The sequence below is a fragment of the Phyllobates terribilis genome, unplaced genomic scaffold, assembly GCF_046119375.1.
Source record: "Phyllobates terribilis strain yellow unplaced genomic scaffold, ASM4611937v1 Scaffold_2__4_contigs__length_985480577, whole genome shotgun sequence".
Lineage (NCBI taxonomy): Eukaryota > Metazoa > Chordata > Amphibia > Anura > Dendrobatidae > Phyllobates > Phyllobates terribilis.
Window position 1 is genome coordinate 479,109,362 of NW_027362762.1, and position 16,649 is coordinate 479,126,010.

A 16,649-nucleotide genomic window follows, 5' to 3' on the forward strand; every position below is an offset into this window, starting at 1 on the left:
CTCAAATGTTAAGTTCGACACGAATGTGATGCATTTGGATTCGTGATCAGAAAGGCGAGCAAAATTTGTTAAATTTGGGAAAATCGGTAACGTTCGGCAAATTTACGTGGCTACATGATTGCGGGGCAACTACTGCATTTTTTAAAGTTTTGCTAGCATAGTGCTTGCGTATGATGAGCAGGGAGATGTGGCAGATGAGTGGGGGGCTGGGAAAAGCTCAGAACAGGTCAGATCAGCGGCGTGCTTTTTTTTCTTTTTTCTTCCTGTAGGCGGTAACTTTAAGTCAGGAAATAGATGGGCGCTTCTGTGGAAGTCAGATAGTGTAGATAAGTCCTGTGCTGTGTACCTGTTCAATCGACCTTGCAGCCCTTTTTTTGTTTGTTTTTGTGCAATTACTGAGATTCTCACAGAAAGAGCAGGGTCTATGGCTCAGAACAGTGCTGTGCATCGGTTGTACTGTGCTCCATGCAGACCTTCAATCTATTTTTACACTTGTTAATTTGATAAAGCAAGCAAGCCCTTGTAGGCCACTTTTTGTTTTTGTGGGGTTGAAATTCAGCTATCTGCAGAGCTTGTCAGTGCAGAGCACAAAACTTCTTTTTTCCTTTGCTAATATGATAGTGCAAGCTGTGTTAGCCCAGTTTGTCACCCATTTTTTTGGTGGATGAACTTCAGCTTTATGCACAGGGGGAATAGGTTTGGTGTTCAAGGTATACGTGGGGTAGGTGGTAATGTTAGTGAAAGCACTAGTGAACCAACACCGTCATGTCCTATTCAAAGACAACTGACAACTTCTGTAACTGGACGGGCTACTCCACTCCCTTTCTTTGGCAGCCGCACGGCAATACGCCTTGTTGATAAGGGCCAGAAAGAGCAGGTGCTCCAGTGGATGGCAAACGCTGCTTCAAGTGGCCTCTCCTCATCTTTCTCCACCTCAACATCACACACAGTAAACACCACAGAGGTGGCACCCCAATTACCCTTGATTCCTCCCGTGTTACAACTGTCCAAGTGCCCAACTGACTGTAGCGAACCACAGATGGGCAAGTCTGTAGAACTGTTCATCCATTCTATACAATGGGCATCAGAAGTGTGCTCCAAACATTCACAGAGTCAAGGAGAGGAGGAAAGCTTCTGCACCGATGCCCAAAATTTTTTTACGATGGATTCAGGGCAGGACGGAGTAGGATCCGAGCAGGTTCCTGACCCTCATCACCAGATATTAACCACCAGGGAGGGAGGTGATCCTGATGAGACACAGATACCTGAGGCTCATGCGGACTGTACTGTACTGTCAGGGTAACAAGAGGAGAATGGTCATTCTGAGGGTGAGGAATGGGATAACATATTGGATGATGACTAGTGTTGAGCCACCCCCGTAGTGTTCGAGTTCGGTTCGGTTCGTCGAACACCCTTGTGTTCGCCGAACTGTTCTTCGAACTGTTCGTCGAACACCTTCGAACACCGTTAAAACCAATGGCAGGCAAACAAAAACACATAGAAACACATAGAAAACACCTTCAAAGGTGTCCAAAAGCTGACAAACTGCTCAGAAGACATAACTAACACATGGAAAAGTGACAAGTACATATAGTCATGCGAAAAGAAAAGAGGTGGAGGAGTAAAAGGAGGGGGAGACACAGATATAGGCATGTCATGCCCTTCTAAAATCCAAAAAGTGAGAAGCCGACACGGCCAGTCCATTCCTGCCCGTGCCACCTCGGTTTGTGCCAGAGCCGCGGTGGACCCTGACGGCCAGCCCCCCACTCTCCCAATACTGGTGCCTGTCCGCTGGTGGGTCGAGCGAGCCCCCCTGTGGTGGAGGCAGCTCTAAGCTTTTTAATTTAAATTGTCTCTTTAATTTGAATGAATACACTTTAAATCCTTTTACAAGGATCTATAGAAGGGCAAGTCTCATGCCAGCAGCCGCGTAATTCCAGCTCCAGTAGCGTCCACTAAAGCTGCTGCAGTTAAAAAGCTTTTATAAGGATCGAGCTCGGCTGTCCACCGCAAGGCGTCCTACCGCCAGTCCCAGCCCCTATGCCTTGGGGTGCCTCCTGATGCTCTTCACTGAGTATCCCGTGGTCCCGAAGCATTTCCTTTGAAAAAATTAAGTGTCCAAACTACAGATGGTGTAGCTTGCTTAACAGCAGGGATAATCCGCTGACTAGCAGACACTGCTACTAGGCACAAAGTATTTCCTGGGCTAGATGCAGTTAATAATTTGTAATTAGATACTCTCGTTGGATGCTGAGAAAGCATTCCATAGAGTCTCCTGGCACGCCATATATTATTCTCTTAAAAAGCTTGGGGTAGGGGTCTAGGGGACCCTTTTATAGCCAAAATCACGGCCCTGTATCGCAATGCGTCACCTAGGCTGAAGATAAATGGAACTGTAGCACCCCGAGGGCTCGGTTGCTGCAGAGGTATTGCACCTCACCCAGAGGTGTGATATCTCACTCTCAGGTAAGGATGGAGTGTGGATCAGGACCCCGACACCTGCAAGCATTACACCACATTGCCGTGGGGCAGGGCGACCAATATGCCCCTGAGATGGGCATGACAGTCCCTGTCCCTGGCTGGAGTGGGGGGAGGAAACACTGAGGAAGGGGAACCCTGTAGTGCAGGAGCAGGGAGGAAGCAGTTCCTGGGTGCATTGAGAAGGGAGTATAAAAGGTGGGCACCATCTTAGTTCAGTGCAGAGAAGTCTGAGCAGAAGTGACAGGGAGCAGGGGCTCTGCATGAGCTCTGCTGCAGAGGCGGGCCTAGTAACAGAGGCCCAGGCCTGGAAGAGGGAGAAGGAAGGAAGAGGAGCGGAGAAGGCTCCAGGAACGAGGAAAGTATGGGGGTGTGGACGGGCGAGTCGCCACCGCACGCCCGAATCCACCTGCGTGGAGTGGTCAGGCCAAAGGGGGAGAACGGTCCCCGAAACTAGTGGAGGCGGGAAACGACCCTCAGCTAGAAACCGGAGGCTGTGACATTTTATGTGGCGCAGCCCCTCGCTACACCCGCTAGGAGGGCAGCACATAGGGTCAGGGAAACTGGCGCCAAGTTTACCAAGAGGAGGCCCGAGGCAGCCGGACAGAAGGGTTGATAAGAAAGGCCAGACAAAGGACACACAAAGCGGGTCCTGTGAAGCGCTCCAAAGTTATCTGGGAGTTGTCTGAGCCCCTCACCTGGTGAGCACAGTACGACGTGGGCAGCCGTTACCTGCAGAAGTGGTCTGGATAATAAGAACTGTGAGTAAAGGCCCTGGACTGCATCACTGACTCCGTGTCGTTACTGCTGCTGCCCTGCACCATCACCCCCATCCTCTGCATACACTGCCCTGAGGCTATACTCCTCCCGTGGGGAGTTATGCTACGCTCTGCTGCACCCACAACACCAGCCTCAGCGGTCTGCCCTGCAGCGGCGGTTCACTCTGACCGCAATCCACGGGTGGCGTAGTCGGACATTTAAACATCAAAACCACATAAATAGTTCCGCCACTGGTTTGACCGCCCTGAGCCACGGAACCGGGTCGCCGCCACGGAGACTACAACCACCAGCAACCAGCAAAAAGGGTTCGGCTCCAGATGTCCCAAGGCCCAGGGGGTGCATCAGAACATTTTCATCACCTTTCATAATCACCAATGGGACAAGGCAGGGATGTCCTCTGTCCCCTCTCTTATACATCCTAGTGATGGAGCACCTGCTCTCATCAATTCGCCATAACCCCAATATTAGGTGGATTGAGGTGGAAGGCACCGAGTACAAGTGCTCTGCATTTGCTGATGATGTCAATCACATATATCCATCAGCAGGCTGTTATGGCTGAAATAGATCACTTTGTTACATGGTCAAATTTTAAAATCAATACTGCGAAGTCTGAGGCCCTCAATGTCTCCCTCCCCAAATCCATACAGGGTTCCATCCAGTCCAACTTTCCCTTTGCCTGGCCCTCACAGGGTATCAAATTCTTAGGAATTCCTATTCATAGAGACCTCTCCCGTCTATGTTATCTTAATTTTGGGCCCTTTATTGAGCAACTCCATACAGACCACAGTTGGCAAGTTAGAACTGTAAGATTCACTACGTGAACCACTGGTGTTTTGTGGAAAAGCACATGTACACTGTGTTCCAAATTATTATGCAAAAAGTGTTTAGGAGTGATAAGGGAAGAATTTGTTTGTTTGTCAGTTAAACTCATTGATGGTGATGTGTGTCAGGGCTCTTTATATCACTGTAAGCAATTGCAGACACCTGTGCTAATTAGTTTGGCAGGTGTGTCCAATGAACGGCAAGACTACTTAAGAAGGCTGTCCCACATTATTAGGCAGCTTACATTTTCTGCCAAAATGGGAAAGAAAAGGGATGTGTCGGCTGCTGAGAAGCAACAAATTGTGGAGTGTTTAGGTCAAGGCATGACTACAATCAACATTGTGCGATGATCAGGATGAAGTGTCTTGGCAATCAAGAAGTATGTAGCTGATTCACAGTACACACGTGTGTGTGCTGATAAGGGCAATTTGAGGACTCTTTCCTACAGGCAATTACGTCAGGTTAAAAGAGCAGCGGCAAAAAAGCCTTGTCATAGCAGCAGACAAGTTTTTGAAGCTGCTGGTGCCTCCAACGTCCCCCGAACAACAAGATGCAGGGTCCTTCAGAGGTTTGCAGCTGTGCGTACGCCATCCTGTCGACCTCCTCTATCCACTGCACACAAGCCGAAACGGCTCCAGTGGGCCAAACATTACATGAAGACTGATTTCAAAACTGTTTTGTTCACGGATGAGTGCCGTGCAATGCTCGATGGTCCAGATGGATGGAGTGGAGGATGGCTGGTTGATGGACACCCCACGCAAACATGGCTACAGCGCCAACAAGGAGGAGGTGGAGTAACGTTTTGGGCTGGAATCATGGGGAGAGAGATTGTCAGCCCCTTTAGGATCCCTGAAGGGGTAAAGATGAACTCCATAATGTATGTGGAGTTTCTCAAACAGCACTTTCTGCCATGGTTCAAGAAGAAGAACCGTGTATTCCACAGCAAGATCATTTTCTGCATGATAATGCACGGTCTCATGCTGCACATAACACATCTGCATCTCTGGCTGCTATGGGCATAAAAGGGGACAAACTTATGGTGTGACCCCCATGCTCCCCTGACCTCTACCCCATTCAGAACCTCTGGAGCATCATCAAAAGGAGTGTCTATGATGGCGGGAGGCAGTTCACATCTAAGCAACAGCTCTGGGAGGGTATTCTGTCCTTATGCAAAACAATTGAAGCAGAAACCATCCAAAACCTGACAAATTCAATGGACGAGAGAGTTCAGAAGCTCCTTTCGAACAAGGGGTCCTATGTGCAAATGTAACATCACCTAGAATAAAGTTTTGAGTTGAAAACTGTTTGATTTCAGTTTCTAATAACCTGCTAATGCTTATAATTTCAAAAATGACCATTTTTTTGGTCTTTATTAAAATGAAAAGGTTGATCGAAGAGTGTGGGGGATCTAAGAGTGTGGCAACCCAGTAGTCAGGATTACTTCAAATTCTGACAATCTGAGGGTCATGTTGCAGGTAGTGCAGCAAGAAGGCACTTATGTGTCTTGCGCATCTCGGAGCCCCAAAATTATTTTCCGGGCTAGATGCAGCTAAAAATTATTATTAATTTTAAATCTGGTGGAGCTTAGTATAGATGGCCTAATAGAATCAGTACTGCACACTGCTACAAAGCCCAAATTATTTTCCAGCCAAGATACAGATAAACATGATTAGTAATTTTAAATCTGGTGGAGCTTAGTATAGATGGCCTAATAGAATCATTACTGCACACTGCTACAAAGCCCAAATAATTTTCCAGCCAAGATACAGATAAACATGATTAGTAATTTGAACACTTAAAATGGTTGGTGAGGTGATTTTAACCAATCATCAAGCTTTTACTCTCCCCAGGATGACACAGGGGTAGAAAAGTCGTTTCGGATCCATGATTTGTTCATCTTTATGAACATGAGTCTGTCTACATTATCAGTGGAGAGCCGCGTGCGCTTATCTGTCAGCACATCACCAGCAGCGCTGAACACACGTTCAGACAGAACGCTGGCTGCGGGGCATGACAAGATCTCCAAGGCGTAAGTGGCGAGCTCCGGCCATTTATCCAGATTGGAAGCCCAAAAAGAGCAAGGGTCCAGTGACACAGTCATGGCTTCAATGTTTACTTGGAGATACTCCTGTACCATCGTCTCTAGGCGTTGACTATGTGTCAGACTTCTTGTCTCCTATGGCCTAGCAAAGGATGAGCTAAAAAAGTGGTGAAATGATTCCGCAAAATTGATGTTACCAGCAGATACTGTGTTTCTGTTACGGTTTGAGTGCTGAACACTCGACGGTCCCACGGTTGGCAAGTTGGAACTGTGAGATTCACTACGTGCACCACTGGTGTTTTGTGGAAAAGCACATGTAAGATTCTGCAACAGTCTCTGCTGATACTCTTGCATGCGTGCATCCTTTTCTATGGCAGGAATTATTTCTGCAAATTTACTTTTGTACCGGGGATCTAACAGTGTGGAAACCCAGTAGTCAGGGTTATTTCTAATTCTCCCAATTCGAGGGTCATGTTGCAGGTAGTGCAGCAAGAACGCACTCATGTGTCTTGCGCATCCAGGAGCACCAAGTCCCTGTTGTGTTGGTGGCGAGGTAACAATCATGCTTCCTTCCTCTGTCCTCTCCCCCCAACCTCGCACAACAGAAATGTGATCAAGGTCTCCCTCATCTGATGAGTCTTCCATCAGTTCGTCCTCCACTTCTTCCTGGGCTCCTGCACTTTCCTCACTAGTTTGGCTGCTACCATGCGCCCTGGTAAAACCATCTCCCCCACCCTCACATGCCTGCCGCCTTGGTGCTGCCGACCGTCTGGACCTTGCAGATGTTAGCCCTTCCGCATATAACTCCTCCTCTTCTACTTCCTCCACCTCCTCTTGTGCCACCACCTGACTCCGAATTCTGTTTAACATGTGCTCCAGCATGTAAATCACCGGAATAGTCATGCTGATAATGGCATCGTCAGCACTAAACATCTTCGTCGCCATTTCAAAACTGTGCAGAAGGGTGCATAGGTCCCTGATCTGAGACCACTCCTCCGGCGTGATTTGCCCCACCTCTGGATCCCGTTGGCCCAGGCTATACGTCAGAACGTATTGCACCAGGGCTTGTCGGTGCTGCCACAGTCGCTGCAACATGTGCAGAGTTGAATTCCACCGGGTAGGCACATCGCATTTTAGCCGGTGAAGTGGCAAGCCCAACGACTTCTGTAAAGATGTAAGTCGCTGAGCTGCGGGATGCGAACGGCGGAAGTGAGCACACAGCGACCGTGCCCTCTGCAGAAGGCCATCTAGTCTGGGATAGTGGGCTATAAATTGCTGGACAACCAGGTTCAACACGTGAGCCATACAAGGCACGTGTGTGACATTGCCCCGGCGAAGGGCCGCACCCAGGTTTGCAGCATTGTCGCACACGGCCTTCCCTGGTTTCAGGTCCAGTGGAGACAACCATTCATGAAATTGGTTCTCCAGAGCTGACCACAACTCCTCAGCTGTGTGACTCACATTTCCCAGACATTTCAAAGTAAAAACCGCCTGATGACGTTGAGCCCTACTGCCAGCATAGTGAGGAGGTGTGCAGGATCCCTTCTGCGCAGTTAGAAAGCTTGTGGCATGACAAGACAGGCTTTGGGTGCAGGTGGAGGACCGAGAGGAGGTTGAGGAGGCAGAAGCAGTGGAGGAACTTTGACATAAAGAGGATTGACGCACAACTCGTGGGGACGGCAAAACTTGGACAGCAGCCCCTTGTCCTGCTGTCACCATAGTTACCCAGTGCCCAGTCAGCGACATGTAACGCCCCTGTCCATGCCTACTCGTCCAAGTGTCTGTGGTGAAATGCACCCTGTCACACACAGAGTTTCTCAAAGAAGCGGTGATGTTGTGTGCGACATGCTGGTGGAGCGCAGGCACACCTTTCTTTGAGAAGTAGTGCCGACTGGGCATCTGGTACTGGGGCACTGCGACGGACATAAGGTCTCGAAAATCCTCTGTGTCCACCAGGCGGAAAGGCAGCATTTCTGTAGCCAAGAGCTTGCAGATGGTGAAATTCAACCTCTTAGCTTTCTCATGGCTAGGAGGAAATGGTCTTTTACTTGTCCACATCTGAGGGACTGAGGGCTGGCTGTTGTGCTTAGACGGGGTTGATAAGGGTGTCCCCGGCAAACTGCCGGTCTGTGAGGAAGATGCAGGCGGACATGTTAGGTTGCCTTGATCCAAAGGTGGTGCTATCGATGTCGGACAGCGCTCAACACCAGCTGGTGTTACCACCTCCAAAGAAGATGATGACCTGCCAATCACGCTGGCTGTTGCGGGTAAAGAGGTGGCAGGTCTGCGTCCCAAAACAGGTGTGACTGCTGTCCCCCCAGTCACAGAGGATGAAGAGGCCGCAGATGCACAAGATGGAGCAGACGGTGGTTGGCCCGGCCGGCTAGGCCGCATTGTAGCACAGTGAGCTTCCCACTGCAACTTATGCTTCATGTCCATGTGCCGGTTCATGCATGAAGTACTCAAACTATGTATTTTTTGGCCTCTACTTAGCTTTTGTTGACAAATGTTACAGATAACACGAGTTGGGTCATCTTTATCGATCTGAAAAAATGCCCAGGCAATGCAAGGCTTAGCACCCATGCGACCTGAAGAGCCACCACGACTTGTGGTCAGAGGCAGAGTTGTGTTTGAGGATGCAGTTGTTGACGTGCTTCCAGTACTACGTCTCTGTCCAGGAAGGCGCAACCTGACCTCGTCGTCACTAGCATCCTCCTCCACCTCCTCTGCTGACCTCATCTCTTGGCTGACTGTGGGTTGACAGTAAGTGGGATCTCCAACCTCATCATCATCACCCTGTGTGTTATCACACCTGTCGTCCTCAGAGCCAACCTGTTCCTGCCCTGACAAAAAACTAAAGTTGTCGCTCCAATCAGGTATTTGAGTCTCATCATCGTCTTCCTCATTGTCTCCACCAACAGGAGTTACAGTTTGGGAATGAGGGTCTACATTATAGTCAGAACCTTCTGCGTCTGGTCCTGGATTCGACTCATAAAGATTCTGGGCATCAGTGCAGATCATTTCCTCGTCTGGATTCACAGAAGTGCTGGAGCCGACCTCTGATTCCCAGGCTATAGTATGAGTAAACAGCTCTGCAGACTCAACCATCAGTTCTACCTCATACTCAGACGGGCAGCTGGAGATTTGGGAGCTGTGCGGAAGCAAGTGCGATTGGGGTGACACCTCTGAGGACTGGAGTATTTGTGATGTTGAAGTTGATGTGGAGGAGAGCCCACTTAAAGGAGCACTTGATATCCGTTGAAGCACCTGCTGTTTTTGTGCCTCATCTGGAATTTGTAGCGATTGGCGTGGCCATAAGAAAGGGATCTTATCACATTGTCCGCTAAAAGAAGTAGACATTTTAGTTTTGCTGGAAGATGGTCTTTCTTCTGCAGATGTTACTGTTGCTTTAACACCTACTCCACGGACACAACCTTTTTTTCCCTTCCCAACACGCCTATTCCCCTTTCCACCAGCAGCAGGCCTTTTTCCACTCATTTTGGTGGTTAACTAATTCACAACTCTGGAGTTGTTTGCACAAAAAAACAATGGATGGGAACCGAGCAGAGCTGAGTGGCCAAACTGTGGTATTAGGCCAAAACTATTGTCTGGGTTAGATGCAGAAAAAAATTATATTCAGTTTGCAGCCTGATGGAGGTCAGTATAGATGGACTAATAGAACAAGTCCCACACACTGCTAGAAGGCCAAATATTTTTTCAGAGCTAGATGCAGAAAAATATTATATTCAATTTGCAACCTGATGGAGGTCAGTATAGATGGACTAATAGAACAAGTCCCACACACAGCTAGAAGGCCAAGTATTTTTTCAGAGCTAGATGCAGAAAAAAAATATATTCAATTTGCAACCTTATGGAGGTCAGTATAGATGGACTAATAGAATGATGCTATGCCCAAAAGGTTTTACTTCACTAGGTGCAGTAAAAAAATTGGTATTCTATACACAGGTGGTGTAGCTTGCAACACAGATAGGCTACTCCACTGACTAACACACTCTGCAATAGGCCAAAAAGGATTAGCTTTGCTAGATTTAGCCAAATGCTGTGAAAAAAGCTTGCACAGCACTGGCACAGACCTGCCTGGCAAAAACTGATAGGAACTGATGTAACTTAGTCCTGAAAAGGACTGCAATTACAATTAGTCTTTACTCCCACAACCTATCTATTTAATAGCACAGACCTGCCTGATAAAAGTCATAGGAAATGCTGTAACCTAGTCCTTAAAAGGACTGCAATCACAACTATTCCCTACTCCCAAGCTATCTGTAGATTTGTGCGAAAATTGGCTTGAAATTAACAAGGTATAGCGCACACAGCAACAGCGGTGCCGTCTAACACGCAGCTGCAGCAGTGAGAAAATGGTGGCGACGGGGAAAATGGCTTGGTCTTATAGGGCAAGGACATGTGACATACACTGCCAATGACATATGCCCTTGCTTGTGTGAAAAAAAGCACTTCGCTCCGTGTGTGCGCTGTTGATAGGCTGACAGATTGCACCTCCCCACTGTAAATGCGGGAAAGAGAAAAAAAAAATGGAGATCTTCATTATTCCTGCAGAGATCCATCCCCTGCCCCTCCCCCCGCCCCGCTGTACACTCAAACTGCGTATTAACATTAATTTTCAGCATTACTGATAAAAAATGCAGTTATGATTTTGGTGCACGAACAGTTATCGAACATAACCTCAAACAGCCGAATTTTTTTCAAATCGTTCGTGTTCGCCGAACACCGCCCAAAACAGCTCGAATTTGAGATTGGCGAACAGTTCGAGTCGAACAACGCTCATCTCTAATGATGACGAGGTTGAAGATCCTACTTGGTGTGAAGCCAGAGTCACGCAGCTGAGTAGCTCACCTGATTAGGGGGAGGAGGAAGATGAGGAGGTTACCTTCTGCCCTACGGCGCATACACTGAGTGATGCAAGCGCGAGGAGCACTGCATCCTTAGCCACAACTGTGGCTGTGGCCAGCAGCAGTCGCGTGTCTGCAGCTCGCAGGGGTGGCAAGGGTTGCCTAGCCTGGACCTTTTTTGAGGCCGCAAAGGTTGAGCCAACTCACATTATCTGCACACTTTGCAAGAAAAAACTCAGTAGAGGGAAAAAGTGCAATAATTCAATAATTTGACTACTACATGCATGAACCTTCACATGCGCACACAACATGCATTACGCTAGTAATCTCACTGTGCTAAAATGCAGACCAGCGGACCTCAACATCCATCAGCTGCTCCATAAACCGCATCCGCTGCTTATTCCTCCTCCTCTGTTACCATGCCAAGTATTGGCACGCAGGTCTCCCACCGCAAAACTTCTGGTTCTCTACCCACTTCAGTCAGGCTGAGTGAGAGCCCATCAGCTGTAACGGAAGCAGACATGCCTGCTGTGTTTGTTTCACCGAGCACACCACATGTTTCTCAATCCACCGTAACATCTGCACCTCACTCATAGTCCAGCAGTTTGTCCGTTTCACCATACTCTACCCTCTCTCAGCACCGCAGCCAGCCCTCGGTCCCGCAGTTGTGCTCACGTAAAAGATTGTTTCATCCTACACATGACAAAGCTAAGAGATTGAACTCCACCATCTCAAATTTGTTGGCCACGAAAATGCTGCCTTTCCATCTGGTAGATACAGACCATTTCCTAAAGCTGATGGCCGTTGCAGTCCCCCAGTACCAGTTGCCCAGTCGCCATTACTTCTCTAAGAAAGCTGTGCCTGTGCTACACCTGCATGTCATAGACAACATCACCTGTTTCTTGACTAAATCTTTATCTGCCAGGGTGCATTTCACTACAGACACCTGGACGAGTAGGCATGGCCAAGGGCGTTACATCTGGGCACTGTGTGATTCTGGTGACTGTGGGGACAGGCGGGGAAGGGGCTGCTCCACAAATCTTGGAATCCCCAAGGCTTGTAGAACAAACCGCTGTATTTCACACTTCCTCCACTGCTTCTGCATCCTCCACCTCCTCTAGGGCCTCCACCTGCGCAATCAACCTCTGCCTTAATGAAACATGCGTTCCAACAGTGCAGAGCAAATCCACACCACCTCTGTACTGCGCAGCGAGGGCTCACTGCAATCAGGCAGTCTTCAAATTAATATGCCTTGGAGATCGCAGTCATGCAGCTGAAGAGTTGTGGACAGCAACTCAGGCTCCGTTTCAGCAATGGCTGTCTCCACTGAACCTGGAGCCAGGGAACGCCGTGTGTGATAATGGTGCGAACCTATTAGCAGCCCTACGCCAAGCCGAACTCACACACGTGCCTTGCATGGCTCACGTCCTTAACTGGTGGTACAGCGATTTCTCGGCCACTATCCCGGCCTGGCTGAGCTGCTTCAGAAAGTACGGAAGCTGTGTTCTCACTTCCGCCGTTCGCATCCCTGATGTCATCGACTTGCATCGATACAGAGGTCTTTCTCCATGCCAGTTAACAGGTTGATATACTCTGTGCCAACACAGTGGAATTCCACTCAGCACATGTTGCAGCGACTGTGGCAGGAACAACGAGCCCTGACGCAGTATGTCATGTCGTATAGCCTAAGCCAACGCAGTATGGACATGGGCCATATCACGTTTACAGACTGGGAACAGATTAAGGTCCTCTGCACCCTTCTGCACAGTTTTGAAATGGCTACTAAACTAGTTAGCACTGACAATGCCATCATCAGCATCACTATTCCGGTCATCTACATGCTGGAGAAGACTTTGAATAGCGTGCAGCCAGAGGTGGTTGTCCCAGAAGAAAAGGAGGATGCGCAAGGGATAAGAATGTCGTCACACAGGCGGACGCCAAGTGACGGTGGCTTCCTGCGATCGAGGAACAAATGGAGGAGGAAGAAGTGATGGGCGACCAACTGACAGAAAATTAAGAGGATAATCATCCCCTCTCTGTTGAACGTGGTTGGCAGGAGGGGACGGAGGAAACATGCATCAGTGTTACGCAGCCAACAATAGAGTCTGGCTTTGGACCACCTGGAAGAACCCAACATATGAGTGCCTTCTTGCTGCACTTTCTGCAACATTATCCCTGTATAGTTAGGATTCGAAATAATGCTGACTACTGGGTTGCCACTCTGTTAGATCCACGTTATAAGAGTAAATTTTGTCAGATGCTTCTCGCCCTGGAAAGGGACATGCTAATGTTGGAGTATCGAAACAAGCTTTTAAGTAACCTTAATAGAGCTTTTCCCCAAGATAGGAGTGAGGCACACAGTGTGCATCGCAGCTGTAGTCTTTCAACCTCCGGCACGTCAGATCACCAATGACAAAAACATTGTTTTTGCAAGCAAGAGGAGCACTACATCCTTAGCCACAATCATGGCAGTGACCAGCAGTGGTCGCTGATCTGCAGCTCACAGGGGCGGCAAGGGCTGCCTAGCTTGGGCCTTTTTTGAGACCGCAATGGATAAGCCAACTTACGTTATCTAAAAACTTTGCGATAAAAAAACTCAGTAGAGGGAAAAAGTGCAATAATTTGACTACTACATGCATGAACCTTCACATGCGCAATCAACATGCGTTACTCTGGCAATCTCACTGTGATAAAATGCGGACCAGCGGACCTCAACAACCATCAGCTGCCCCATCAACCGCATCCCCTGCTTCCTCCTCCTCTGTTACCATGCTAAGTATTGGCATTCTGTTTCTCTACCTGCTCCAGTCAGGCTGAGTGAGAGCCAGTCAGCTGTAACGGAAGCGGACATGCAAGTGTGTTTGTTTCACTGAGCACACCACACATTTCTCAATCCACCGTAACATGTCCCCCTGCACGTCACTCACAGTCCGCAGTTTGTCCGTTTCACCGTACTCTGCCCTCTCAGCACCGCAGCCAGCCCTCGGTCCCACATTTGTGGTCACGTAAAAAATTGTTTCCTCCCACACATGTCAAAGCTAAGAGGTGGAAATCCACCATCTCCAATCTGTTGGCCACGGAAATGGTGGTGTCAGGCTCTAATTTTTTGATTTGTGAACACTCCTCTATGGCTGCTTTTTTACTGAGGAGGTAACTGGAGAACCTGAAGGAACTCCCCCAAACACGGGAAGAACATACAAACTACTTGCAGATGTTGTCCTCTATCATCATAAAGGAGTTAGCTCGTTGTCTAGGAGACCGACCACCGCTGCTGTCTACCTTGTGAACAGGCAGCAGGAGTGGGGTGATGCTGCGGGCCCCAGGCTGGGAGGAGAGGGCGTTCGGCGGCACGAGGCTGCGTCGGGCCTCTGGCTTTCACAGAATGTTAGCGGAGTCCCCGTTCTCCCCATCCTTTTCACTGCGGTGGACTCCAGGAAAATTGCAGTGCATGCGAGATCTCAATCTGCACATGCGCTGCCATTTTCCCGAAGTCCACCACAGTGAAAAGGATGGGGAGTACGGGGACTTTCAACATTTTATGAATGCCCGGAGTCTTCCGCAGCCTCGCACCACCGAACACCCCCTCCTTCCAGCCCGGGGTCTGCAGCATCTCCCTACTCCTGCCACCGCCGCCAGCTTTCTGCAGAAGCTACCCTGCCTCTTGAGACCCCGCTCCACCACAGTTGCCCCCCCCTTGGTAAGCTACCGTAAAAGCAGACTATAAAATGCACCACACATTTTTTTTTCCTATTTTCCTCCCCAATATTTGGGGTGCGTCTTATAATCGGCCAAATATGGTATTTCTCCTTGAAAATTATTGCAATTACATGTTTTGTTATGCACATGTTTATTTCCTTTACGTGTATCGGAACAACACAAAAAACTGAGAAAAAAAGGCAAATTGAACATAAATAATTTCACACAAAGCCAAAAAAATGGTCCAGACAAAATTGTGCACCCTCAACTTAATATTTGGCTGCACACTCTCTGGAATAAATACAGTGGGGGAAATAAGTATTTGATCCCTTGCTGTTTTTGTAAGTTTGCCCACTGACAAAGACATGAACAGTCTATAATTTTAAGGGTAGGTTATTTTTAACATTGAGAGATAGAATATCCAAAAACAAATCAAGACAATCACATTGTATAAATTAGATAAATTGATTTGCATTTTGCAGTGAAAAATAAGTATTTGATCCCCTACAAACCATTATGAGTTCTGGCTCCTACAGACCAGTTAGATGCTCCTAATCAACTCATTACCTACATGAAAAACTCCCACAGGAGTCTTTTATCCTTTGTTGGGTGAAGAGAATGGGGCATCAAACTGCGCTGCTCGCCTGTCAGAATTATGTACCAGAGGAATCCAAGTCGATGTAATAATAAAATAGACTTTATTTCTACGCGTTTCGTGGTGATCACACCACTTCCTCAGCACAGACCCAATAGGTGAGTGAATTTGATTTATCTTTCACATATATTTCCTTTATCTCGGATAAGACCCTATGTGCGCTCTATATTCCTTCAAGTTACAGGAGTCTTTTATACAGACAGTCACCTGTATAAAAGACTCAGTCAGTCAGACTCTAACCTCAACAACATGGGCAAGACCAAAGAGCTTTCTAAGGATGTCAGGGACAAAATCATAGACCTGGACAAAGCTGGAATGGGCTACAAAACGATAAGTAAGACGCTTGCTGAGAAGGAGACAACTGTTGGTGCAACAGTAAGAAAATGGAAGAAGTACAAAATGACTGTCATTCGACATCGATCTGGGGCATCATGCAAAATCTCACCTCGTGGGGTATCCTTGATCATGAGGAAGGTGAGAGATCAGCCTAAAACTACACGGAGGGATCTTGTTAATGATCTCAAGGCAGCTGGGACCACAGTAACCAAGAAAACCATTGGTAACACATTACGCCTTAAAGGTTTAAAATCCTGCAGTGCCCGCAAGGTCCACCTGCTCAAGAAGGCACATATGCAGGCCCATCTGAAGTTTGCCAATGAACACCTGGATGATTCTGTGAGTTATTGGGAGAAGGTGCTGTGGTCATATGAGACAAAAATTGAGCTCTTTGGCATTAACTCAACTCGCCGTGTTTGGAGGATGAGAAATGCTGCCTATGACCCAAAGAACACTGTCCCCACTGTCAAGCATGGAAGTGGAAATATTAAGCTTTGGGGGTGTTTCTCTGCTAAGGGCTAAGGGCACAGGACTACTTCACCACATCAATGGGAGAATGGATGGAGCCATGTACCATAAAATCCTGATAGACAACCTCCTTCCCTCCGCCAGGACATTAAAAATGGGTCATGGCTGGGTCTTCCAGCAAGACAATGACCCAAAACATAACAGCCAAGGCAACAAAGCAGTGGCTCAAAAAGAAGCACATTAAGGTCATGGAGTGGCCAAGCCAGTCTCCAGACCTTAATCCCATAGAAAACTTATGGATGGAGTTGAGACTACGAGTTGCCAAGCGACAGCCTCAAAATCTTAATGATTTAGAGATGATCTGCAAAGAGGAGTGGACCAAAATTCCTCCTGACATGTGTGCAACCCTTATCAACTACACAATACGTCTGACTGCTATGCTTGCCACTGTTACGCTCATGCCCAGACTGTTTGGCTTGAGCGTGGTTAGTGATCCCACTGGGCC